Raw genomic sequence first — 27,094 nt, forward strand, 5'->3', positions numbered from 1 at the left:
TGAAAAAAGCTTACCTGTCGCCCAGCACCGGCCCACCTGCCGGCCCAGCCCAGCACCGCGCCAGCGAGCTGCTTGCCGGCCAGGCAGGCAGGCAGGTGCTCGACGGCGAGCACCGCATGGGTGCCACGCACCTGCTCGCCGCCTCGCCGCCTCCCTCGCCCGGCTAACGCCGTGGATCGGCCTCCCTCTCTCCCCCGAACCCCCCAGACACCCCCTCTCCTCTCCAGCTCCTCCCCCTCGCACGCCCCAGCCATGGCCGACGCCATCGCCGCCACCCCCTCGCCGTAGCCACGCCCTCCGTCCACCCCACGCCGTGCCACCGTGTCCAGGAGCTCCGCCGCCGTCCACTTCATCGAGCTAGCCGAGCCCCGTGTGCTCGTGCGGCCCGAGACCACCGCACCGACCTCGCCCGAGCTCGCCGTCGCCGGAGATCCCCTTCAACGCCGTCGCCGCCTCAGCTCGTCCCCGACCCCGCCGGTGGCCTCTACGGGAGCGCTGTGAGCCTAGCTACTCCTCCGACCCTCTCTCTCTCATTCCCGAGCCGTGTAGCCACCGCACGAGGATCACACGCCCGCACCGCCGCGGATCTCGTCGCCGACGTGCTTCCGGCCACACTCCGGCCACAAGATGGTGTCCATCTTACTCACCGAGTCCCGCAGCACCTAGCTAGCCACTCCCCGAGCCTCACCGACCCCTCTAGCGCCAAGTTCATCTTCGGCCGAACCCCGGTGGCCGCCAAAGTCGTCGCCGGCGCCAACTCCGGCCACCCCGACCCCAACGGACTCCACCAAGAGCTGCGGCTTGTCCTCAGCTCCACTCCGGTGGTCTCCGCGACCCATTTGGTGGCCGAAATGGCCAAAACCACTCCCGCCGCCGCGTCGGGCTCGCCGGCGGCTAAACGCCGGCGCCGCTGGCATTGACTTTGACCACGGGTGGGCCCTGGTTGACTCCCCTGAGTCAATGACAGGTGGGGCCCAGCCCTGTTAATTAAACAGGTTTAGTTTTAATTAAACTTTAATTAAAATAATCACCCTGACATGCGGGACCCACTGTCAGGTTTGACCCTGACGTGTTCCGTTGACCTGCTGACGTCACACTGACGTCAGGCTGACGCAATAATGATTTTCTGGAATTATTCTAATATAGGAAATTCCAGAATATAATTTAAACTTCAAAAATTCATAACTTTTATTCTGTAACTCCAAATCAGACAAATTATATATGAAAAATGATCAGAAAAATCCAATCTATCCATCTGTACTATTTTCATGCATGACTAAACAAGTTAACTTGATGTTTAATGCAGAACAAGGAAAACACTTTAAAAGGGCCATGTTTGAGTTTGAAATTTGAATCTTTGATTCAAATTGGTTCAAACCCTTCTGGTCTTAGTTGCATTAGCCCAACACACTCATATTGCCATGTTTCATGCATGCATCATATTGTTGCACATTGTTTGGTGATGGTTGTGTATCGGTGTCCTTGCGACAGGTTCTGCCTCCGAGGAGTACCGTGATTACCCTAACGAAGAACCGTATCAGTGCATCGAACCATCAGGCAAGCAACCAACCATTTGATCATATCGATACAATCCCATGTTCTCGCTCCTGCTCTCTTTTACTGCATTAAGACAACGCGTTTCAAACTGCTGTGTGCTACGGTAGTTGAACCCATTTCCTCTGCATGACCTGTCATTGCCACAGTAACTAGATGAAACCCACTAGCATGTGTAGGAGTTGATTGAGCCATATGTATGTGTTGTTCCTACCTTGCTATGCCTGCTATGCTTAGAGTCGTGTCAGGTCTGGTTCATCTGGGTGATGGGCTAGAGTGAAATGATTATGTCGGTAATGAGAGTGGTGTGGTGAACACGATTTGGTAAAGGTATCGATGAGAGGCCATGTAGGAGTACATGGTGGGTTGTTTCATTGAAGCCGACCTTAAGCACTGAGATCTGTATGTGTGATTTAAGATACAGCTACTACCATGCATTGGGCCCTGAAATATGACCCCGCTCGACTTCTTATTCACCCTAGCTCTCTGTCCAGGAGTTGCAAGTAGTTTCTGGTGTTTGTAGCCTACTGGAGGCCGTGGACAGCGCTGACCATAGGGGTGGGCTGTGATGCGGTAGGTACGTGGCCGGGTGTACCGAATACCCGTTAGGTATCTCGGGAACCCTGTTCACATCGTTCGGGGCCGTATGGGAAACCTCGGCCGGACTCCCTGCGGATGGAACCTGGATAGGCGATAAACCTGGACTAGAGGCTTAAGTGTTTAGGTAGGTCGTGGTCTACACCCACGTCGGCTTTCGCTTGAAGTCTGCCGAGCACATGTCGTGTGCAGACGCTAAGTGGTGGAAACATGTATGAAGAAGTACACCCCTGCAGGGTTATCATGATCTATTCGAATAGCCGCGTCCGCGGTAAAGGACTACTTGGTTGCCTATACAGTTCATAGACAAGTAAATGGAAACTACTAAAAGCCTCAAGATAAGTGTGAGTGCCGAGGATGGCGCTTCCGTAGAAAGACGGAGGGGGATCCTCGGTAGTGTATTGAATTGGTGAGTAGTGGACTCGTGTGCGCAAAACCATTTCAAGTTGGAGTCTCGTAGGTTAGCCTAGCCAAGAGTCAAAGCTGGCTTGCTGCAATAACTCCACCAACCCTTCTTGATAATATGCATGTATGTAGGATCTGATGTAAGTCTTGCTGAGTACTTTTGTACTCATGTTGCTATAATTTACATTTTACAGAAGACACTGCAACCCCTTCTGATGGGTTCTACGTAGACGTTGACATCAACGAGTAGGCTAAAGGCCCAGGTGGTGATCCTGAGCTTATGAAGGACCACGTAGTATAGCTAGGCTTTCCAAGCCTCTTTTATTTTACTAGTTGTCTGTACTCAGACAAGTTACTTCCGCTGCTGGTTTGTATGACTGTATGACTTGAATGCTGGGTCGTGAGACCCGTACCTTTGTGTATGTTATGTATGGCTCCCTGAGCCTTAAATAAAGTACTTGTGTCGTAGAGTCATGTTGTGATGCTTCGTTGTATTTGCACATATCGAGCATATTGTGTGTATGATTGAAATGCTTGGTATGTGTGGGATCTGACTATCTAGTTGTTTATCTTTAGTAGCCTCTCTTACCGGGAAATGTCTCCTAGTGTTACCGCTGAGCCATGGTAGCTTGCTACTGCTCTGGAACACTTAGGCTGGCCGGCATGTGTCCTTCTTCGTTCCTGTGTCTGTCCCTTCGGGGAAATGTCACGCATTGAGTACCGGAGTCCTGTTAGCCCGCTACAGCCCGGTTTACCGGAGTCCTGCTAGCCCAGTGCTACAGCCCGGACCCACTTGCTGATGACCGACACGTTCGAAGCTGGGTCATGGATGCCTGTCCCTGTAAGTCTGTGCCACTTTGGGTTTACGACTAGTCATGTCAGCCCGGGCTCCTTATCATATGGATGCTAGCGACACTATCATATACGTGAGCCAAAAGGCGCAAACGGTCCCGGGCAAAGGTAAGGCGACACCCGTGGGGATACCGTGCGTGAGGCCGCAAAGTGATATGAGGTGTTACCGGCTAGATCGATGTGACATCGAGTCGGGGTCCTGACAGCGTTGGCATCAGAGCCGGACTGCCTGTAGGTTCTCCAAGCCAAACTGGTCGATGTTGAGTCTAGAAATTCTTTAGTTATATGTAGGGGAATTGTTTGTGGGTTGGAACGTAAGGCTCTTTTTACTCCTTTATCTTATGACATTCTGATCTGAGTCAGTCTATTCTTCCACCGGGGGTTAAGGAATTAGGATCTATTCTCTCTATCAGGATCACGTGTTACTAATCAGTAGTACCTTATAGGTTTGATGGATACAAGCCTAGTTCAGTTCTACTACCACGTTATGTTGTTAGGATGGATCTCAGAACTTTGATATGATATTGTTGAGTGTGTATGAAATCCTTTGTCAAATGTCTCAAAATCCTTCTTGAGCATTTACAGCTGTTATGCTGCCGAAATTTTGCTAGAAATTCTAATGCCTTTGCATTATGATTGTGCTTTCAGATGGCCACTCGCGACCTCAATCAAGTGGTTCGCCTGACTCGATGCCTAGATGTACCCGGCCATACTGCCATGTTGGTCAGGGTAATGACTAAGGCTGGATACCGTTGGTATCCTGAGTACACGGTCGAAGAGCAATTTCGGGACTTCAATCAAAGCCAGTATCTCTGCACTGTCAGGATATTTCCATCTTATCCTGGGTCCACCGAGCCCCTTCACTGCTCCTATGGACTCGGGGTTACTATTGAGATGGCTGTGCAGGACGCCGCCTACTCTATGATGACCATCATGCGAGTCAGATCTGGTCTATTTCGGGACTCTGATTTCCGGTATATGCCAGGATCACTTCCGGGAGCACAAGGGTATCTCCAGGCTATCTATGCTGACCCCACCCAGGAGGATTCACGGACTCGCACCACTGCTGAGATGCTCGAGGATAAGGACCGTGAAAATCGGGCCTTGAGGTTAGAGCTCTTCAATACCCGTGCTGACCACTGGGCCACATTGACTCGGTTCGCACCGGCGGTGCAAGCTGGATATTCGGATATGCGCGATCTCTATCCTGTGAGATCTGCTCTGCCAGACGTGATGGGTTGGCGTGATGTAGGAGGCATCACCCCACCTCGCGGTCCCCGCAGGCCACCGTCTGTTGGTCCAAGACCTCATCCTAGTCCCTATGGTCCACAAGCTCCGCGAGATCGTCTGTTTCCGGATGATCATGTTGAGCTTCCAGGCTATGGAGGTGACTTCTACGAGGACTACTACGGATCGGTCTGAGTTAGTGGTAGTATCACTAGTTCGTGTTAGCTGTGTCGTCTATCGTCCTGCGTGACTCGTGGGATATGACCTAGTTTGTACTCTTTCCGGAGATGTAGAAAAATAATGTATAGGAGCTTGGAATGCCTCCGATGAGATGTAATCCTCTTTTCACCGTAATAGTACTTTGTTTGGTCTTGTACTAAACCCTGTATGGTGTGTATGACGATGGAATAAAGAAGCAGTTTCTGTATCTACCATGTCATACGGATGATCATCTTGCATTTCGAGTTATCCTTACATTTTGTATCCTATGTCGGAATTTATCATCCTGACTAAATCATTGTCTTGTTTACCTAGGATGGTCAACACGCGCACTAACCCTGCTCCTCAAGAGCAGGCCGAAGGCAGTGAAGTCAGGGATGCAAATCTGCCTCATCCTCCTTCCCTAGCCGAGGTTATGATGGAAGCTGAGAGAAACAAGCGGGAGACCAACCGTTTGTTGGAGCGTATTGAACAGAACACAGCACACCATCAGAGGTCTAACGTGGTGTCACTCAGTGATTTTATCAAATTACATCCACCCACGTTCCACCACTCCGTCGAGCCTCTCGACGCTGATGACTGGCTTCGCAGTATCTCTCACAAACTGCGTTCCGCGCTGGTAGCGGAGGCTGACAAGGTCACCTTTGCTGCATATCATCTTGAAGGCCCCGCCAGTCTATGGTGGGAGAATTATGGAGCTATGCGCCCAGCGGGCCATGTCACTACTTGGGCTGAATTCAGCGAGGCTTTCCGTGAACATCACATTCCGGAGGGTCTCATGGACCGTAAACGTGAGGAATTTTGCAATTTCACCCAAGGCCGACTCTCTGTGGATGCTTACAGCAGGGAGTTTGGTAACCTCGCACGATATGCAACTGAGGAAGTTTCTACTGATGCCAAGAAGCAAGCAAGGTTCCGTAAGGGACTTAGTCCTGAGCTTCGCCGCGACCTCCGTCTGCATGAGTGCACATCTTTTCAGAAACTTGTTAACAAGGCCATCAGTGCTGAAACTGGTCAGACTGATTATGACGCAACACGCAAGCATGGCCGTGACATGGGTTCCTCATCCGGTGCTGGTCCTCAGAAGCGCCGCGTGTGGGTGCCCAACACCGCCCTGCCACCCAGGTTCACACCGAGGCCATCTTTCCAGGCGCCTCGCCCTGTTCAACAGTCTGCACCAGCCAAGCCCTATGGGGGTCCAACCAACAATGCTCCTCCACGTACCAGTTCCGTGACCTGTTTCAAGTGTGGGGAATCTGGTCACTATATGCGTGAGTGTCCCCAGACCAACCCCAACCAGTCTGCTAAAGCTGTTGGCCGTGGCAAACCGACAGGGAAAGTGTTCCACGCCAAGCCGGCCACCGCTACACGTGGCCATGTCAACTGTATCTCTGCCGAAGAAGCTCAAGAAGATCCCAACGTCGTTCTCGGTACGCTCCTTGTTAATTGCCACCCGGCATCTGTTCTTTTCGATACAGGAGCCTCTCATTCATTTATATCCGAGAACTATGCTCGTTTGCATAACACCGCATTCTGTGACATGCCATCCACCATGGAAATTTCTACTCCTGGTTCTAGATGGCAGACCTCTAGGGTAAGTTATGGAAATGAAATCCAAGTCGACAGACTTGTTTTCCTTGCATCGTTGATAGCCCTTAAATTTTCAGATATTAATATCATTTTGGGTATGGACTGGATGTCAGCTCATCATGCCAAAATTGATTGCTTCTCTAGGACTGTTCAACTCACTCACCCTTCGGGCAAGATAGTCAATGTCTTGACCCGATTAGCCAAGCGACAATTATATTCTCTTAACGCCAGCCCTTTGCCAGACCTTGAGGACGTTCCGGTAGTCCGTGACTTCCCGGATGTCTTCCCAGAGGAATTGCCAGGTGTTCCACCTGACAGGGATGTTGAGTTCGTAATAGACCTCATTCCAGGAACCGTTCCGATTGCTAGAAGACCCTATAAGATGGCACCACTAGAACTAGCCGAGCTTAAGAAACAACTCGATGAGTCCTTGAAAAGGGGTTTCATCCGACCTAGTTCATCTCCGTGGGCTTGCCCCGTCCTCTTCGTCAAGAAGAAGGATGGTACAGACCGGATGGTTGTAGATTATCGACCTGTCAATTTGGTCACAATCAAGAACAAATATCCGCTCCCCAGGATCAACGACCTGTATGATCAGCTCGCTGGATCCTCAGTCTTCTCCAAGATGGATTTGAGGTTGGGCTACCATCAAATCAAAATCAGAAACGGGGACATTCCTAAAACGGCCTTTGTTACTCGTTATGGCCAATACGAGTACACCGTCATGTCCTTCGGTTTAACCAACGCTCCAGCCACCTTTTCTCGGTTAATGAACTCAATCTTCATGGAGTATTTGGATAAATTCGTCGTGGTTTACCTCGATGATATACTCATCTACTCCAAGAACGAGGAAGAACATGCCGAACATCTAAGGCTAGTGTTGAAGAAACTTCGAGAGCATCGCCTTTATGCCAAATTTTCTAAATGTGAATTCTGGTTGTCAGAAGTGACCTATCTGGGTCATGTAATATCTGGTAAAGGTATTGCTGTTAACCCTGAGCGAGTTCAAGCCGTCCTTAATTGGACTCCACCTGAATCGGTCAAGCAAGTTCGGAGTTTTCTGGGCTTAGCGAGCTATTGCCGTCGCTTCGTCGAAAACTTCTCCAAAGTTGCCAAACCTCTAACCGAACTCCTCAAGAAAGATAAGAAGTTCGAATGGACTCCACAATGTGAGCACAGCTTTCAGGAACTGAAAAGACGCCTGACTTCTGCTCCCGTACTGGTACCGCCAGACTTCTCCAAGGACTTTGTTATCTACTGCGACGCCTCGCGACAAGGACTAGGTTGCATTCTCATGCAAGATCGACACGTAATTGCTTACGCTTCACGGCAATTGCACCCACATGAGGAGAATTATCCTACTCATGATCTAGAGCTTGCAGCCGTAGTCTATGCACTTAAGACCTGGCGACATTACCTCCTCGGTAACCGTTGCGAAATATTCACTGATCACCAGAGTCTGAAGTACATTTTCACCCAACCGGATTTGAATCTCAGGCAAAGACGTTGGGTTGAGTTAATCACAGATTTCGACTTAGGAATAACTTACACCCCAGGGAAAGCCAACGTCATGGCTGATGCGCTAAGTCGTAAATCTTATTGTAACAACCTAATGTTACAACAAAGTCAACCGCTTCTCCATGAGGAATTTCGGAAGCTTAACCTTCACATTGTTCCTCAAGGATTTCTTTCCACCTTGGTGGCGAAACCTACTCTTACGGATCAAATCATTGCTGCCCAAAAGCGAGATAAGGGAATATCTAAAATCAAGGAGAACATTGCTAGCGGAGGTGCTAGTTGTTTCTCCACAAATGATCATGGTGTTGTGTACTTTGAGAACCGTTTAGTGGTTCCCAAGAACCAGCATCTACGGCAGTTGATCCTTAAGGAGGCTCATGAATCTCCTCTCACCATTCATCCCGGTAGTACTAAGATGTATCAGGACCTACGCCAGAGGTTCTGGTGGACTAGGATGAAGAGAGAAATTGCTCAGTATATTGCTAATTGCGACGTCTGTCGTCGTGTAAAAGCAGAGCATCAACGGCCTGCTGGCACCCTTCAACCCTTAGCCATTCCTGAATGGAAATGGGATAAAATTGGTATGGATTTCATTACCGGTTTTCCCAGGACCAAGAGAGGGAATAATGCTATCTTCGTCGTTGTCGATCGTCTTTCCAAAGTAGCCCATTTCTTACCTGTTCGTGAGAGTATAACTGCTAGTCAGCTGGCAGACTTATACATCTCCCGGATAGTGTCTCTCCATGGTGTTCCTTTGGAAATTAATTCGGATCGAGGAAGTCTTTTCACCTCTCGATTTTGGGAAAGCTTCCAAAATGCTATGGGAACCCGTCTCTCCTTTAGCACCGCTTTCCACCCTCAGTCGAGTGGTCAAGTAGAACGCGTCAACCAGATTCTAGAAGACATGCTTCGAGCCTCTGTTATCTCATTCGGAATGGATTGGGAGAAGTGCCTTCCATTTGCCGAATTCGCTTACAACAACAGCTATCAATCTAGCTTGGGTAAAGCCCCTTTTGAAGTTCTCTATGGACGACGGTGTCGAACACCCCTTAACTGGTCAGAGACCGGGGAAAGACAATTCTTTGGCCCGGATATGATTCAGGAAGCAGAAGAACAAGTTCGCATCGTTCGTGAAAAGTTGAAAACAGCCCAATCTCGTCAAAAGAGTCAATATGACCGAAAACATAAGGCTATGACTTTCGAGGTTGACGAGAAGGCTTATCTTCGGGTTACCCCTCTGAAGGGAACCCATCGTTTCGGTATCAAAGGCAAATTGGCTCCTCGTTACATTGGACCTTTTCGCATTCTCGCCAAGCGAGGAGAAGTTGCCTACCAATTGGAACTACCTCCGCACCTCTCCAGAGTCCACGATGTCTTCCACGTTTCTCAACTCAGGCGTTGCTTCTCGGATCCTATCCGTGGAGTGGACCACGAAACGCTTGATCTCCAAGATAATCTTACATATCGAGAGTACCCCATTCGTATCCTCGATCAGGCCGAGCGTACCACTCGACGTCATAATATCAAGTTTCTCAAAGTACAATGGTCGCACCATTCTGAGGATGAAGCAACTTGGGAAAGGGAGGATCGTCTTCGACTCGAGTATCCCGCCTTCTTCCCGGAGGAACCCAAATCTCGGGACGAGATTCTTTTGAGTGGGGGTGAGTTGTCACACCCTAGCTAGTCATGCATTAGAGTGTTGCATCATGTTTACTCTTTCATCAGAAACTTGAAATGGGGATGACAGAACCCCCAGTTCCCCCTGAAACCAACTAGGGTTACTAAAAATAATTTTCAATGAACCTGAAATGCCCTTCTAAAATGCCCATCATTTTTGTCTTGGTTCAGAACCTCTGCCAAAAGTGGTGCACATTTTCCTAGGCCATCCTAGGGTTTTTGGATTAAATCATAAATATTTGAATTTGGGCATTTAAAATTATATAAAATATTTAAATGCTCAAATAACTCCAAACTAAAATGTTTCATGTTGGAAATAATCCAACTATGGACCAGGAGTAGTTTGGTGATTTTTGAAGTTGCCTAGGTATTTTATTAAATTCAACAAAGTTGCAGAAGTATTAAAAAAACAGAAAACAGAAGAAAATGGAAAAACTTACCTGTCGCCCAGCACCGGCCCACCTGCCGGCCCAGCCCAGCACCGCGCCAGCGAGCTGCTTCCGGCCAGGCAGGCAGGCAGGTGCTCGACGGCGAGCACCGCATGGGTGCCACGCACCTGCTCGCCGCCTCGCCGCCTCCCTCGCCCGGCTAACGCCGTGGATCGGCTTCCCTCTCTCCCCCGAACCTCCCAGACACCCCCTCTCCTCTCCAGCTCCTCCCCCTTGCACGCCCCAGCCATGGCCGACGCCATCGCCGCCACCCCCTCGCCGTAGCCACGCCCTCCGTCCACCCCACGCCGTGCCACTCTGTCCAGGAGCTCCGCCGCCGTCTACTTCATCGAGCTAGCCGAGCCCCGTGTGCTCGTGCGGCCCGAGACCACTGCACCAACCTCGCCCGAGCTCGCCGTCGCCGGAGATCCCCTTCAACGCCGTCGCCGCCTCAGCTCGTCCCCGACCTCGCCGGTGGCCTCTACGGGAGCGCTGTGAGCCTAGCTACTCCTCCGACCCTCTCTCTCTCATTCCCGAGCCGTGTAGCCACCGCACGAGGATCACACGCCCGCACCGCCGCGGATCTCGTCGCCGACGTGCTTCCGGCCACACTCCGGCCACAAGATGGTGTCCATCTTACTCACCGAGTCCCGCAGCACCTAGCTAGCCACTCCCCGAACCTCACCGACCCCTCTAGCGCCAAGTTCATCTTCGGCCGAACCCCGGTGGCCGCCAAAGTCGTCGCCGGCGCCAACTCCGGCCACCCCGACCCCAACGGACTCCACCAAGAGCTGCGGCTTGCCCTCAGCTCCACTCCGGTGGTCTCCGCGGCCCATTTGGTGGCCGAAATGGCCAAAACCACTCCCGCCGCCGCGTCGGGCTCGCCGGCGGCTAAACGCCGGCGTCGCTGGCTTTGACTTTGACCACGGGTGGGCCCTGGTTGACTCCCCTGAGTCAATGACAGGTGGGGCCCAGCCCTGTTAATTAAACAGGATTAGTTTTAATTAAACTTTAATTAAAATAATCACCCTGACATGCGGGACCCACTGTCAGGTTTGACCCTGACGTGTTCCGTTGACCCGCTGACGTCACACTGACGTCAGGCTGACGCAATAATTGATTTTCTGGAATTATTCTAATATAGGAAATTCCAGAATATAACTTAAACTTCAAAAATTCATAACTTTTATTCTGTAACTCCAAATCAGACAAATTATATATGAAAAATGATCAGAAAAATCCAATCTATCCATCTGTACTATTTTCATGCATGTCTAAGCAAGTTAACTTGATGTTTAATGCAGAACAAGGAAAACACTTTAAAAGGGCCATGTTTGAGTTTGAAATTTGAATCTTTGATTCAAATTGGTTCAAACCCTTCTGGTCTTAGTTGCATTAGCCCAACACACTCATATTGCCATGTTTCATGCATGCATCATATTGTTGCACATTGTTTGGTGATGGCTGTGTATCGGTGTCCCTTGCGACAGGTTCTGTCTTCGAGGAGTACCGTGATTACCCTAACGAAGAACCGTATCAGTGCATCGAACCATCAGGCAAGCAACCAACCATTTGATCATATCGATACAATCCCATGTTCTCGCTCCTGCTCTCTTTTACTGCATTAAGACAACGCGTTTCAAACTGCTGTGTGCTACGGTAGTTGAACCCATTTCCTCTGCATGACCTGTCATTGCCACAGTAACTAGATGGAAACCCACTAGCATGTGTAGGAGTTGATTGAGCCATATGTATGTGTTGTTCCTACCTTGCTATGCCTGCTATGCTTAGAGTCGTGTCAGGTCTGGTTCATCTGGGTGATGGGCTAGAGTGAAATGATTATGTCGGTAATGAGAGTGGTGTGGTGAACACGATTTGGTAAAGGTATCGATGAGAGGCCATGTAGGAGTACATGGTGGGTTGTTTCATTGAAGCCGACCTTAAGCACTGAGATCTGTATGTGTGATTTAAGATACAGCTACTACCATGCATTGGGCCCTGAAATATGACCCCGCTCGACTTCTTATTCACCCTAGCTCTCTGTCCAGGAGTTGCAAGTAGTTTCTGGTGTTTGTAGCCTACTGGAGGCCGTGGACAGCGCTGACCATAGGGGTGGGCTGTGATGCGGTAGGTACGTGGCCGGGTGTACCGAATACCCGTTAGGTATCTCGGGAACCCTGTTCACATCGTTCGGGGCCGTATGGGAAACCTCGGCCGGACTCCCTGCGGATGGAACCTGGATAGGCGATAAACCTGGACTAGAGGCTTAAGTGTTTAGGTAGGTCGTGGTCTACACCCACGTCGGCTTTCGCTTGAAGTCTGCCGAGCACATGTCGTGTGCAGACGCTAAGTGGTGGAAACATGTATGAAGAAGTACACCCCTGCAGGGTTATCATGATCTATTCGAATAGCCGCGTCCGCGGTAAAGGACTACTTGGTTGCCTATACAGTTCATAGACAAGTAAATGGAAACTACTAAAAGCCTCAAGATAAGTGTGAGTGCCGAGGATGGCTCTTCCGTAGGAAGACGGAGGGGGATCCCCGGTAGTGTATTGAATTGGTGGGTAGTGGACTCGTGTGCGCAAAACCGTTTCAAGTTGAAGTATCGTAGGATAGTCTAGCCAAGAGTTAAAGCTGGCTTGCTGCAATAACTCCACCAACCCTTCTTGATAATATGCATGTATGTAGGATCTGATGTAAGTCTTGCTGAGTACCTTTGTACTCATGTTGCTATAATTTACATTTTTACAGAAGACGCTGCAACCCCTTCTGATGGGTTCTACGTAGACGTTGACATCAACGAGTAGGCTAAAGGCCCAGGTGGTGATCTTGAGCCTATGAAGGACCACGTAGTATAGCTAGGCTTTCCAAGCCTATTTTATTTTACTAGCTGTCTGTACTCAGACAAGTTACTTCCGCTGTTGGTTTGTATGACTGCATGACTTGAATGCTGGGTCGTGAGACCCGTACCTTTGTGTATGATATGTATGGCTCCCTGAGCCTTAAATAAAGTACTTGTGTCGTAGAGTCATGTTGTGATGCTTCGTTGTATTTGCACATATCGAGCATATTGTGTGTATGATTGAAATGCTTGGTATGTGTGGGATCTGACTATCTAGTTGTTTATCTTTAGTAGCCTCTCTTACCGGGAAATGTCTCCTAGTGTTACCGCTGAGCCATGGTAGCTTGCTACTGCTCTGGAACACTTAGGCTGGCCGGCATGTGTCCTTCTTCGTTCCTGTGTCTGTCCCTTCGGGGAAATGTCACGCATTGAGTATCGGAGTCCTGTTAGCCCGCTACAGCCCGGTTTACCGGAGTCCTGCTAGCCCAGTGCTACAGCCTGGACCCACTTGCTGATGACCGACACGTTCGAAGCTGGGTCATGGATGCCTGTCCCTGTAAGTCTGTGCCACTTTGGGTTTACGACTAGTCATGTCAGCCCGGGCTCCTTATCATATGGATGCTAGCGACACTATCATATACGTGAGCCAAAAGGCGCAAACGGTCCCGGGCAAAGGTAAGGCGACACCCGTGGGGATACCGTGCGTGAGGCCGCAAAGTGATATGAGGTGTTACCGGCTAGATCGATGTGACACCGAGTCGGGGTCCTGACAGAGGAACAAAAGAAACGGGCAGCCAGAGAAGGCATGTGCGATACACAGCATACGGTTCACTCAGATGAACTGTTTGTGATGAGGAGGAATAACAGAAACGGACAACTAGATAATGGTGTGTCTATTGAGGGCATACACTTTAGAAGGATTAACTATTTGCGATTAGGCAACAGAACAGAAACGGTCAGCCAGATCAAAGGTGTGTGCGATTGATGGCATACACTTCACACGGATGAACTATTTGCGATTAGCCACAACAAACAGAAATAGTTAGATAGATCAACATGTGTGCGCTAGACGGGCACACATTCTAATTAAAAGAAGCGGGTGCAATGGTAATAACGAGCGCGCACGGTTCTTGGAACAAGACGTGTGCTGACATTGCAGATTGTGGTGCACCAAACGCCACGTACGAGGCCGAGAAAGCGTGCCCACATTACGCCATCCGGTAATAGTGCCGCACTTAGAAATTATAGAACCGTCAATAAATTTTGAGCATGCGTCCTGTCACCTTCCAAATTGCAAACCTATTCACACCGATCAAGACCTAAACGGTTTCCCACTTAGGAGCGTATTAGTACTCGGTTATAAATATTGTACTATGCCAACATGACTGCACATTCCTTCCTCACCTCCTCATCCACAAAAGCAAACAAGTCATTCAGCATCGTTCTCTTGCGTCTGCCATGGCCAGATTGAGTTCTTGTTCAAGAGATTACCACCACGGAGAGATGAGCATGGAAGTGGAAGCATGAGAGATGTCCCGCTTAGCCGCGAAAGCAGCCGACATGTCCCACCGCGTCGCCGAAGCAGCACAGAGGTCTCGCCGCGCGGCCGAAGCAGCACGGAGGTCCTGCCGCGCCGTCGATGCAGCAGACTGGTCCGGTTGCACTGCAGAAGCAACAGAGATGTCCTGCCGCGCCGTGAATGCAGCAGAGATGTCCTCCCGCGCCCCGGCGGCCTAGGAAAATCCCTCGCGGGCAGGCGAGGACTCTTACGGGCGCATGCATGCGATCGTCCACAGCTAGATGGTTCAGATTTCCGGCTGGATGAAGCTGCAGGACGAGTTGATTGCCTCGTTTGAACAACTCCGGGCCGACCGCGACCTGCTGAGGGCAAAGATCACCGGAAGGGCGGAGCAAGCGGAGGAGACCGCTGCCTTGTTGAAGAGGACAGGCGTCATCGTCAAGAAACTTATGGACGAGAATGCCATGCTCAGCATCGAGCGCAAAAGGCTGGTGGAGGAATCCGCGGTTGCTTCCGAGCAGCGTATTAAGGAAACGAAACTAATGAAAGAGATCATCGCCGCTTGATGTCTACTACACAACCTTCTTCTTGTAGACGTTATTGGGCCTCCAAGTGTAGAGGTTTGTAGGACAGTAGCAAATTTCCCTCAAGTGGATGACCTAAGGTTTATCAATCCGTGGGAGGCATAGGATGAAGATGGTCTCTCTCAAACAACCCTGCAACCAAATAACAAAGAGTCTCTTGTGTCCCCAACACACCCAATACAATGGTAAATTGTATAGGTGCACTAGTTCGGCGAAGAGATGATGATACAAGTGCAATATGGATGGTAGATATAGGTTTTTGTAATCTGAAAATATAAAAACAGCAAGGTAGCAAGTGGTAAAAGTGAGCACAAACGGTATTGCAATGCTAGGAAACAAGGCCTAGGGTTCGTACTTTCACTAGTGCAAGTCCTCTCAACAATAATAACATAACTGGATCATATAACTATCCCTCAACATGCAACAAAGAGTCACTCCAAAGTCACTAATAGTGGAGAACAAACGAAGAGATTATTGTAGGGTACGAAACCACCTCAAAATTATCCTTTTTGATCGATCTATTCAAGAGTCCATAGTAAAATAAATGAAGCTATTCTTTCCATTCGATCTATCATAGAGTTTGTACTAGAATAACACCTTAAGCACAAATCAACCAAAACCCTAATGTCACCTAGATATTCCAATGTCACCTCAAGTATCCGTGGGTATGATTATACGATATGCATCACACAATCTTAGATTCATCTATTCAAACCAACACAAAGTACTTCAAAGAGTGCCCCAAACTTTTTACCGGAGAGTCAAGACGAAAACGTGTGCCAACCCCTATGCATAAGTTCATTGAACCCGCAAGTTGATCACCAAAACATACATCAAGTAGATCATGTGAATATCCTATTGTCACCATAGATAAGCACGGCAAGACATACATCAAGTGTTCTCAAATCCTTAAAGACTCAATCCGACAAGACAACTTCAAGGGGAAAACTCTTTTCATCACAAGAGAGTAGAGGGGGACAAACATCATAAGATCCAACTATAATAGCAAAGCTCGTGATACATCAAGGTCGTATCACCTCAAGAACACGAGAGAGAGAGAGAGAGAGAGATCAAACACATAGCTACTGGTACATACCCTCAGCCCCGAGGGTGAACTACTCCCTCCTCGTCATGGAGAGCGTCGGGATGATGAAGATGGCCACCGGTGAGGGATCCCCCCTCCGGCAGGGTGCCGGAACGGGCTCCCGAGAGGTTTTTGGTGGCTACAGAGGCTTGCGGCGGCGGAACTCCTGATCTATTGTGCTCCTCGATGTTTTTAGGGTATATGGAGATATATAGGCGAAATAAGTCGGTCAAGGGAGCCACGAGGGGCCCACGAGGGTGGGGGCTCTCAGGGTGGTAGGGCGCGCCTCCCTGCCTCGTGGCTTCCTCGTTGCTTCCCTTACGTGCACTCCAAGTCTCCTTGATTGCTTCCGTTCCAAAAATAACTCTCCCGAAGGTTTCATTCCGTTTGATATTCTTTTTCTTCGAAACACTGAAATAGGCAAGAAAACTGCAATTTGGGCTGGGCCGCCGGTTAGTAGGTTAGTCCCAAAAATGATATAAAAGTGTATAGTAAAGCCCATAAACATCCAAAACAGATAATATAATAGCATGAATGCTTCATAAATTATAGATATGTTGGAGACGTATCAGCATCCCCAAGCTTAATTCCTGCTCGTCCTCGAGTAGGTAAATGGTAAAAGAAATAATTTATTAAGTGTGAATGCTAGCAGGTGCACAAGTTTGATCAATGATAATTTCAATCACCTTTTCTAGCATCATTATATATCATAACAGTACCTCATCTCATAAAAATTCTCATGATCAAGTAACAAGCTATTCAAATGTTAAAGCATAGACCATAAACTTTCTTGAAAACTAGCAAACTATGTTCTCAGTCATCAAACAATTGCAATCAATCGTATTTCCAGGAAGGGTCTATGTCAGAGCTTTGATTTAGCAAACTCCACATACTCAACTATCATATAGTCTTCCGTGATTGCTACCACTCAAAGCATATTTTTAGAACAAATAGCATCCATTGAACACAGAGAAAGACAGGGGCTTAATATTTCGCCTCCCAACTTACTTATCATATAGATAATTGTCAACAATAATAATTCATGATCAAATATATTTGAATGGCCATATATGCTTAGATCTTTCCCCATCACACGATGCTTGACAACTAAAGAGTAGGTTGGAATGAGAAGGAATACTACTAACTCTTGCATAAAATTAAGAGATAGGCCCTTCGTAGAGGGAAGCAGGGATTTGCAGAGGTGCCAGAGCTCGGATTTGAAATAGAGATAAATAAAATTTTGAGAGGTATGCTTTCATTGTCAACATAACAACCAAGGGTTCCCAGTTTCTTCCATACTGGATACATTATAGGTGGTTCCCAAACAGAATGGTAAAGTTTATACTCCCCCTCCACCAACAATCATCAATCCATGGCTTGCCCGAAACAACGGGTGCCTCCAATTAACAAAATCCTGGGGAGTTTTCTTTGCAATTATTTTGATTTTATTTTGATCTTTTGATCATGGGACTTGGCATCCCAGTTACCAGCCATTTTTCTCATGAATGATGAGTGAAGTCCACTCATCGTGAGAATAACCCACCTAGCATGGAAGATACTGACAGCCCCTAGTCACTACATGAGCAATTCGGGCATACAAAACAGATTATTATTTGAAGGTTTAGAGTTTGGCACATGAAAATTTACTTGGAATGGCAGGTAAATACCACATATAGGTAGGTATGGTGGACACTCATGGAAGAAACTTGGTTCAAGGAATTTGGATGCACAAGCAGTATTCCTGCTTAGTACAGGTATTTTGGCTAGCAAAGGATTCTAAAAAGCAAGCACCACATGTTGGAGGATCTATGACAATATAACTTCTATACAAATATACCCAAGCATAACTCATTATGTTGTCTTCCTTGTCCAACTTCAACTAATTAGCTTAGGTTTGAAAATAATTAATGGGGCTCACAATCATAGAAGATGTCCAAGATAGTATATGTATATGTCAAACCTCTCTTCCTTCAATATTCTTTCATGAATTGTTCAAATGACCAATAAATTTAACACCTCTACTTCTTATAAGTGAAGTTATTATTCCCCATGGGATAAGCATATGAAACATGTATAATTTCAGGTTTATGACATCCAAATCATTCAACCATTTACTCAAAGGATATAAGTGAAGCACACAAGTAAATGACAAACTACTCCAAAAAGATATAAGTGAAGATCAATGAGTAGTTAAATAATTATGTAGCTCAAGTGAAGACTGTCTCTCATTTAAGAATTTCATATCTTGGTATTTTATTCAAACAACAAGTAAAACAAAACAAAATGACATGACGCTCCAAGCAAAACACATATCATGTGGTGAATAAAAATATAGCTCCAAGTAAAGTTACCGATGGACGAAGACGAAAGAGGGGATGCCATCTGGGGCATCCCCAAGCTTAGGCTCTTGTTTGTCCTTGAATATTACCTTGGGGTGCTGAGGGAGTCCTGGATTAGGGGGTCCTCGGATAGCCGGACTATGTACTTTGGTCGGACTGTTGGACTATGAAGATACAAGATTGAAGACTTCGTCCCGTGTCCGGGTGGGACTCTCCGTTGCGTGGAAGGCAAGCTTGGCAATTCGGATATGTAGATCTCCTTCTCTATAACCGACTCTGTGTAACCCTAGCCCCCTCCGGTGTCTATATAAACTGGAGGGTTTAGTCCGTAGGACAGCAACAATCATAATGATAGGCTAGCTTCTAGGGTTTAGCCTCTACGATCTCGTGGTAGATCAACTCTTGTAATACTCATATCATCAAGATCAATCAAGCAGGAAGTAGGGTATTACCTCCATCGAGAGGGCCCGAACCTGGGTAAACATCGTGTCCCCCACCTCCTGTTACCATTAGCCTTAGACGCACTGTTCGGGTCCCCCTACCCGAGATCCGCCGGTTTTGACACCGACATTGGTGCTTTCATTGAGAGTTCCACTGTGTCATCACGATAAGGCTTGATGGCTCCTTCAATCATCTTCAATGATGCGGTCCAAGGTGAGGTTTTCCTCCCCGGATAGATCTTTGTATTCGGCGGCTTCGTACTGTGGGCCAACTCACTTGGCCATTTGGAGCAGATCGATAGCTACACCCCTGGACATCAGGTCAGGTTTGGAACCTTGAACTATACTGACGACATCCGCGAAGACTTGATCTTTGATGGATTCGAGCCCATGACAGGTGCGCCGAACAGTCACGACGAGCATGACTTAGATCTGCCATCAGACAGTGTTGGGAAGATCACGCCTGTGGCTGTCCCGACCCTCAATCCGGAGCAGATCGTGCCATCCGAGGACGGGAGGATGGACCCCGCCATGGAGGCCACACCCTCAGCGGTGATAGGGCCGAACGCTGACTTCACCTCTTATGAGGCCGGTGTCATCGGACCCTCGGACTCGTCTCCGGCCACAGGCTCCGAACCGCGTGCGTCCGTGCCTATCGAATCTGATTGGGCACTGATCATGGAGTTCACCTCCGCGGATATCTTTCAGCACTCACCCTTGGGCGACGTGCTAAATTCATTAAGGTCTCTCTCTCTATCAGGAGACTCCTGGCCGAACTATGTCCGGCTTGAGTGGGAAGCGGACGACGAAGAAATTCGTTCCCCGCCTACCACCCACTTAATAGCCATTGTCGATGACTTAACCGACGTGCTTGACTTCGACTCCGAAGACATCAACAGTATGGACGACGATGCAGGAGAACAGTAGGAACCACCGCCCACAGGGCGCTGGACAGCCACCTCATCATATGATATATATATATATATATATATGGTGGACACCCCCAAAGAAAGCAATGGCGATGAGGCAACGGAGGATAATCCCTTGGAGAAGCAATCTAGGCACCGGCGTCATAGGCGCTGCTCTAAGCCCCGCCATAGCAAAAATAGCGATACCGGCACAAGAGATGATAGCAATCCGGATGGTGCCGAAGACAAAAACAATCCCGCCCAGCCAAGCTTCGAGCAGGCCGAGCGGGAGGACGGGCAAGCTAGCCCTAAGGAACAGGCAATGGATGGAGAATCAGAGGATGACAATTACATGCCCCTCCCCAAAGATGAAGCGAGCCTCGGTGACGACGAATTCATCGTGCCTGAGGACCCCGTCGAGCAGGGGCGCTTCAAGCGCCGGCTTATAGCCACTGCAAAAATCCTGAAGAAAAAACAGCAGCAGCTTCAAGCTGATCAAGATCTGCTAACTGATAGATGGACTAAGGTCCTGGCAGCCGAGGAATACGGACTCGAGCGCCCTACCAAAAGTTACCCAAAGCGCAGGTTGCTACCTCAACTCGAGGAGAAGGCATTAAAGCCCACACTACTAGCGCACGATGTGGCTGACTGGCCACCTCGTGGCCAGGACAAAGCGGCGTATCATCCCGAACTCCAGCCCGCACCCCGTCGCCAAACAAACAATAACATTAAGGGCCGGGGCTACACGAAGGACTTGCGAGACGCATTGGAAAACAAAGCAGGACAGTCAAGATCGATCTACGGATCACGGGGACGTGCCACAACGCATGACAATGACCGTTACGCCAGATATACTAAAAGCAAATCCGGTCGGGCCAAATACAACAGACCAGACTCATTTGAACTGCGTCGTGATGTAGCCCGGCATAGCGGCGCCGCACACCCCCTATGCTTCATCACTGAAGTAATGGATCATGAATTCCTAGAAGGGTTCAAACCTGTGAACGTTGAATCATATGATGGTACAATAGACCCTGCGGTATGGATTGAAGATTTCCTTCTCCACATTCACATGGCCCGCGGTGATGATCTACATGCCATCAAGCACCTCCCACTAAAACTCAAAGGACCGGCTCGACATTGGCTGAATAGCCTGCCGGCAAACTCCATTGGCAGTTGGGAGAACATGGAAGATGCATTCCTTGACAACTTCCAGGGCACTTATGTGCGACCACCGGATGTTGATGACTTAAGTCACATAACCAAACAGCCGGAGAGTCAGCCAGGAAATTCTGGACTCGGTTCCTAACTAAAAATAACCAAATTGTCGACTGTCCGGATGCCGAAGCCTTAGCGGCCTTTAAAAATAACATCCACGACGAATGGATCGCCCGACACCTCGGCCAAGAGAAGCCGAAGTCCATGGCAGCCCTCACGACATTCATGACCCGCTTTTGTGCAGTGAGGACAGCTGGCTGGCTCGTAGCAACAACACATCAAGAAACTCTGGCAATTCAGATGCCAGAGACAGCAACGGCAAGCCATGATGCAATAGACACAAGCATCACAACAATGGTGACAACACCGAAGACACGACAGTCAATGCCAGATTCAGTGGCTCTAAGTCCGGTCAGCAGAAAAAGCCATTCAAAACAATCCGGGCTCGTCCAGTCTGGACCGCATACTCGATCGCTCGTGTCAAATTCACAGCACCCCCGATAAACTAGCCAACCACACCAATAGAGAATGCTGGGTGTTCAAACAGGCCGGCAAGTTGAATGCCAAAAACAAGGAAAAGGGGCTGCATAGCGATGACAACGAGGAGCCCCGGCCGCCGAACACAGGAGGACAGAAGAAATTTCCTCCCCATGTGAAAATGGTGAATATGATATACGCAACCCATATTCCCAAGCGGGGACGGAAGCATGCACTAAGGGACGTCTATGCGATGGAGCCAGCCGCCCCAAAGTTCAACCCATGGTCCTCTTGTCCGATCACTTTCGATCGCATGGACCATCCTACCAGTATCCGTCATGGTGGTTCGGCCGCATTGGTCCTCGACCCCATCATTGACGGATTCCACCTCACACGAGTCCTTATGGACGGTGGCAGCAGCCTGAACCTGCTCTATCAGGATATAGTGCACAAAATGGGCATCGACCCCTCAAGGATCAAACCCACAAAAACCACCTTTAAAGGTGTCATACCAGGTGTAGAGGCCTGTTGCACGGGCTTAGTCACACTGGAAGTGGTCTTCGGATCTCCAGACAACTTCCGAAGCGAGGAATTAATCTTCAATATTGTCCCCTTCCGCAGTGGCTATCACGCACTGCTCGGACAAGCCGCATTTGCCAGATTCAATGCGGTACCGCATTATGCATACCTCAAGCTCAAAATGCCAAGACCTCGCGGGGTTATAACAGTTAATGGAAACACAGAGCACTCGGCCCGTACGAAGGATCACACTGCGGCCCTCGTAGCAGAGGTACAAAGCAGCCTTCTCATGCAGACCACCAATTCGGCGATAAAGCCCCCGGACACCGTCAAGCGAGTCCGGAGTACCCTGCAATAGGATCGTCCGGCACATTCAGAGCTCGCCTAGCAATTCGGCCTGCCCTAGTCCCAGTCAAGCGGCGAAATTTGTGCCGTGCGTACATAATTACGCACTCAAAAGACCATGGGCATAGGCAGAGGCACAGCTATGACATGGTCCGCAATGCGGCTCAACCGCCCCAGGATTCGTGTATCTTTACATGCTTTTCTTTTCAGGTCCCTATCTTCGGGAGGGTCTTCCGATGGCCCGACTATCAGACCCATGGCGGGACGGACCCACCAAGGAGACAAGAAGCTTTGGCGTACAAGGGAATCCCCAGGTGGTCTCTGATAACGATCGCTATACCTGTTTTACATACCCATACGCATCTCGCTCTTGGTCAGGATGTGTCAAACAATCATGTTCAGCTTATTGTACTACTTGTACACATACGCCTTGACATATTATTCAAATAACAATGGAAAATAATGTACAGCGTCAGCTTGCTATTACATTTCTTTATCCTTTTCCTTCACTGTTTATTTATTCCAAATTGCACCCGTACATTTTGGTACGTCCGGCTCGCCAGGGGCTTTAGTGTACCCTATAACAAGGCAAGAAAAGTCCGAACACTTTCGACAGTGCGGCACCCCGAACTTATAGCATTATATGCATCAGCTCCGAATCATGTCTTGGGTCAATAGTTGGGTTTGCCCGGCTCCCATATTTTAGTACCTTACGTTCCGCTATATCAGCTAAGGTAGCATAGGGAGAACTACTGCGATTGTGTCCCGGTTCTTCCGGACGAGCACCTCAGTAGAGAAAGCCGAAAACTGACTGTCATGATGAGGCGAGAGCTGGTCGTTGTTCGAGAGGTCTCAAATCCTTAAAGGTTTTTTCCGCTTCGGGCGAGGAATCGGCCTTGTCCGATTTAGGCGTATATAGCGCCCCAAGTTCGGCCTTCCGAACATTAGGGGCTTTGCCAAAATTTAAAATTGTAGACTTCTATGGCCAAGTGAGAGTGATAAAGTTGTATAGTCTGATTGCCTTCTTCGCTGCGCTAAACACCTCCTTAAAAGGACCAAAAATTTGGATAAAGAGTGTTTATATTTATCCCGAACACCCCAGTACTAGTTACATGGGGGCAGAAGCCGACGACTGGCCAAATCTCAGATTTTATAAACGGCCGCACAGAAGGTAATATTTTAAATCAACAAGCGTTATATAGTGCACATGAACTCGTTTTAATATTACAGCATGACATGAGTACATTCATTCAAATATTACATCCTTCGCACATTCATCCGCCACAAGGCGGGCACCCTTCAGGACACCGTCATAATACTTTTCGGGGTGGCGATGCTCCTTGCCCTCCGGTGGCCCCTCTGTTACCAGCTTCTCGGCATCCATCTTCTCCCGGTGCACTTTCGCGCGAGTGAAGGCCCTGCGTGCACCTTCAATACACACAGACCGCTTAATGACTTCAAGCCGCGAACAGGCATTTACCATCCACTTTACAAGGTCGAAGTAGCTCCTGGGCAGGGGCTCGCCATGCCATAGCCGGACTATGAGGTCCTTCATGGCCAGTTCGGCCGCCTTGTGCAGTTCGACCAGTTGCTTCAGCTGGTAGCTCAAGGGCATCGGATATTCGGTCCCAGTATATTGAGACCAGAACAACTTCTCCGTCGAGCTCCCTTCTTCGGCACGGTAGAACTCCGCGGCATCCGATATGCTGCGCGGCAAATCTGTGAACGCCCCTGGAGAGCTCCGAATTCAGGTAAGTAAAATGAAAGTATCCTTCACATGCTTGCTTTGCATAATGAATGCCTTACCCGCCGCTATCTTCTTGGCCGCCTGAATCTCCTAGAGGGCCTTTTGGGCTTCGGCCTTGGCGTCTTGCATGCTCTGGAGGGCCTTCGCAAGTTTGGATTCTTGCGTCTTGGAGTCACGCTCCAAGGACTCGAATTTTTTGACGAAGTCCTGGAGCTCTTGTTGGACCTCATCAACTCGAGCCTCCTGTTTCTCGCGCTCGGTGCGCTCCTTGGCCACTTTGTCTTCGGCCTCGGACAATGCCTTCTTAAGGGCCACCACTTCGGTCATGACCCCTATTAAAATTCATGATGCTTCTATTAGCATCAACGATTTTTCCTTTATATGACACATGGACGGGGTATCACTTACCTTTGTTCTCCTCGAGCTGCCTCTTCATGAGGCCGAGCTCTTCCTCAGCCCACCCCAGGTCCCGCTTCAGTCCGGAGACCTCCGCAGTGCAGGCGGCAGTGGCCAGCAGCGACGCCTCCTTATTCACATAGACATAATATGATTAGACTCATGTGGATGTTATTTGATCCTCTGTTCGGCCTTTCTTTCTGAACACCAAACAGAGCATTAGGGGCTACTGTCTATACTGTGATATTTTCTCATAATTTAATTACTTACCTCAAAGCCTGTTAGGAGGTTGGCACAGGCTTCGGTCAATCCACTTTTGGCGGACCGAACCTTCTCAATCATCATACTCATAAGAGTACGGTGTTCTTCATCAATGGAAGCACCCTGAAGCGCTTCCAGCAAGTTGTCCAATGCCTCTGGATGGACAGAGGTCATCAGCACAGGTGGCTCGCCCCCCTTAGCGAGGGGCTGCCTGCCTGAATCCGGAACCACTGGAGGTTCCGGCGCAGTATCCGGCTAGGGGCCAAACTTGCTTCAGCCCCCCTCATCAGAATCCATGGGGGTCTTTCCCCCATGTGCCCGTCGTCGGGGATTTCGCCTTGGGGCGCCTCCAAAACTCTCTCCCCCTGGCCTGGTATCCTCTAAGACAACACCTCGGTGTCGTCCCTGGGCCGGGGGGTGGTGGCCTTCGGGAGCGAATCGCTGTTCATCGCCGATGCGCTCAAAGACCCATCTGAGGAGGATAAGTCGATGCGGGCTTTGGACGGACTACGCGATCATATTCAACATGATAAGAAGCAATAAAGCAAAACATGCCGGAAGTATTATGGTATCCGGATACTTACGACTTCGCAAGGGGCTTGTCCCTGGGCAGCCACTCCTCGTCGCTGTAGGCAGCTGTTGTGGAGTGGTCCGTAGGGAGGGTCCTTCCCTTCTTGGACCCTTCAGCCTCCCAAGACAGGGTGGACTTTCTTTTCTTCTCCCCCTCGATTTGGGGGGGGGGGGAGGGTTTTCCTCTTCCTCCTCCTTGTATTCGTTGGAGGATTGTGATTCGGTGTCTTCGGATGATGAGTCCAACATCACCTTGCGCCGGAGACCTTTCCTGGTCCCCGTGGCCTTCTTATTGGCCTTCTTCTCTGGCATCTCGTAAGGCGTCGTAAACAGCATCTCCGTCAAGAGAGCTGTTGTTGGATCTTCAGGTAGTGGAGCTGGACAGGCGATCCGCTCCGCTGTCGCTACCCAGTCCTGTTAAAATTGGCATGGAGGCTTAGATTCCTCCCACAAATATACTGGGGAAAGGCACATCTTGTGAAAAATAGAGAGCTTATTGGATTGGCGGGGCGCTTTGCGCTGAGTCCACGATCCTCGGTAGTGGGAGGAGGTACTTCGACGGCCTTGAACATCACCTTCCAGACGTCTTTGTGCATCGTGTCGAAGAGCTCTCGCAGCGTCTGGTGTTTGGCCGAATCGAACTCCCACATATTGAATGCCCATCTTTGACACGGGAGGATCCGGCAGAAGAGCATGACCTAGACCATGTTGACAAGCTTGATCTTCTTGCTTATCATATTTTTGACACGGTTCTAGAGTCCGGTCAGCTCCGCTGGCGAACCCCAGGCTAACCCCTTCTTTTTCCAGGAGGTGAGCCGCATGGGGATGCCGGATCAGAATTCGGGGGGCCGCCCAGTTGGCGTCGCGCGGCTCGGTGATGTAGAACCACCCCGATTGCCACCCCTTCACGGTCTCCACATAGGAGCCTTCGAGCCAAATGACGTTGGGCATCTTGCCCACCATGGTGCCTCCGCACAACGCTTGCTGGCCGACCACTATCTTCGGCTTCACGTTGAAGGTCTTCTGCCACAGGCCGAAGTGGGGCTTGATGCGGAGGAAGGCCTCGCACACGACGATAAATGCCGAGATGTTGAGGATGAAATTGGGGGCCAGATCGTGGAAGTCCAGCCCGTAGTAGAAAATGAGCCCGCAGACAAATGGGTGGAGGGGGAATCCCAGTCCGCGGACGAAGTGGGCGAGGAACACAGCCCTCTCGTGGGGTTCCGGAGTAGGAACGATCTGCCCTGTGTCTGGGAGCCGGTGCATGATATCTGTCGTCAGGTATCCGGCTTCCCGGAGCTTCGTAATATCCTCCTCCGTAACAAAGGAGACCATCCACTTGCCTCCCGCTCTGGACATGTTTGGAGTGTCTTTGCGGAGAAGGTGAGAACTTGGGCGCTGGAGCTCGAGCGTGCGAGAATGGATAGGCTGGGGAAGAAGAAGGCGTGGGTGAAAAAGAGGAATCCTTATCCATTTATAAAGGCGGTAGAAACTGTGTGCCTCCCCACTTGCCCCATAAAATCGCTTATTCCCCAAGCGCCGTGATTGATGGCGCGGTTGGGTTACCCACGCCCGTATTGATGAGAATCCCATGATAAGGAGACATGATCTCTGCTTTGACAAGATGTGCCAAGGAAACCACCTCGCAATACGTGTAGTAGCTGGTTGAGAAAAACGGTTTGAATAATGACCGGGCCATGGTGTGATGTCACGCTATGAAAAGTTGTCAGCAGATTAGATTTGTGGAATATTGTGCTCTCTACGGTGGTATGTGGAAT

Source organism: Triticum aestivum, chromosome 7B (assembly GCF_018294505.1).
Source record: "Triticum aestivum cultivar Chinese Spring chromosome 7B, IWGSC CS RefSeq v2.1, whole genome shotgun sequence".
Lineage (NCBI taxonomy): Eukaryota > Viridiplantae > Streptophyta > Magnoliopsida > Poales > Poaceae > Triticum > Triticum aestivum.